Raw genomic sequence first — 1276 nt, forward strand, 5'->3', positions numbered from 1 at the left:
TTTTTGAGACAGAGTCTCCCTCTTGTCGCCCAGGCTGGAGTGCAATGGCACCATTTCAGCTCACTGCAAACTCCACCTCCCAGGTTCAAGCGATTCCCCTGCCTCAGCCTCCCGAGCAGCTGGGATTACAGGCATGTGCTACCACGCCCAGCTAATTTTGTATTTTTAGTTAGAGACAGGGTTTCTCTATGCTGGTCAGGCTGGTCTTGAGCTCCTGACCTCAGGTGATCCACCTGCCTTGGCCTCCCAAAGTGCTGGGATTATAGGCTTGAACCACCATGCCTGGCTGCTATTACATCATTTTATAGATTAGGAAACAGGCCCAAAGGTTCAAGTGACATGCCAGAGGTCACTCACACAGCTAAGGAGTGGTGAGGCCAAGATCTAAAACCACGTGCATGGTTCCAGGGGTTGTGCTCTTTCCATGGCACTGTACTGAACTGCCTGGGGCACTAAGGAATGTTCCCTCTCTATAGCCATTAACTGCCTGCTACTGCTAGGCCTCCTGCAGATTTCTGGAACTCAAAAGGGAGTAGGGTAAGGCCAGGTTTGGTGGAGCCAGAAGCATAGACAATTTGGTGAACTCTCTTGAAGGAAAACTTTACACAAACACACACAAAACTACAAATGCAAAACGAGAGGCAGGGCTCTGGATGGCTTGTGCAAAGGAGGATGCCTGAGGTGTAAGCTTCACAAGCTTCCTGTCTTTGCCTCGGAGGAGCTCACAGTTTCCTGCCAAGAAAAACTGGGGAAGCGCCAGTCAGGAGGCAACGCCTAAACTGGAGCCTTGGCCTGGGATGCTCTGTCTTTATGGATTACAGGACCTCTGGTTAGGGAGCCTGGGGCAGGGGGTGCCCAGCCCAAGGATGGGACCTGGAAGAGGCTACCAAGAAATGTCATTTCCAGCAATTTGGTAAAAAAAAGAAAAACAAAGCTTCTGGCCTGGAGGAGCCTCACTGGGTAAGGAGGTGCACTCAGATTCTGTCATCTTTGTCCTGCCACAGTGACAGGCTCTCACACCCATGTACCCTACATGTACATACCCCCAAGGCCTCATGAAGGAGTGCCTGCTCTCTGAGAAAAGCTACAATATTTGGGTCTATCAAAAGGGAAGTTTTTTTTTTTTGAAATGTTGAGATGGAGTCGCACTCTGTCGCCCACGCTAGAGTGCAGTGGTGCGATCTCAGCTCACTGCAACCTCCACCTCCCGGGTTCACGCAATTCTCCTGCCTCAGCCTCCTGAGTAGCTGGGACCACAGGTGCAGACCACCACAAC

At 51.3% G+C, this 1276-nt stretch overlaps 1 protein-coding gene across 3 annotated transcripts in view; it reads left to right on the forward strand.

Annotated features, from left to right (window-relative positions):
• Positions 1–1276, forward strand: part of COPZ2 (COPI coat complex subunit zeta 2) — a 14614-nt gene that overhangs the window by 8902 nt on the left and 4436 nt on the right. The window lies entirely within an intron of this gene.

The sequence above is a fragment of the Cebus imitator genome, unplaced genomic scaffold (assembly GCF_001604975.1).
Source record: "Cebus imitator isolate Cc_AM_T3 unplaced genomic scaffold, Cebus_imitator-1.0 Scaffold228, whole genome shotgun sequence".
Lineage (NCBI taxonomy): Eukaryota > Metazoa > Chordata > Mammalia > Primates > Cebidae > Cebus > Cebus imitator.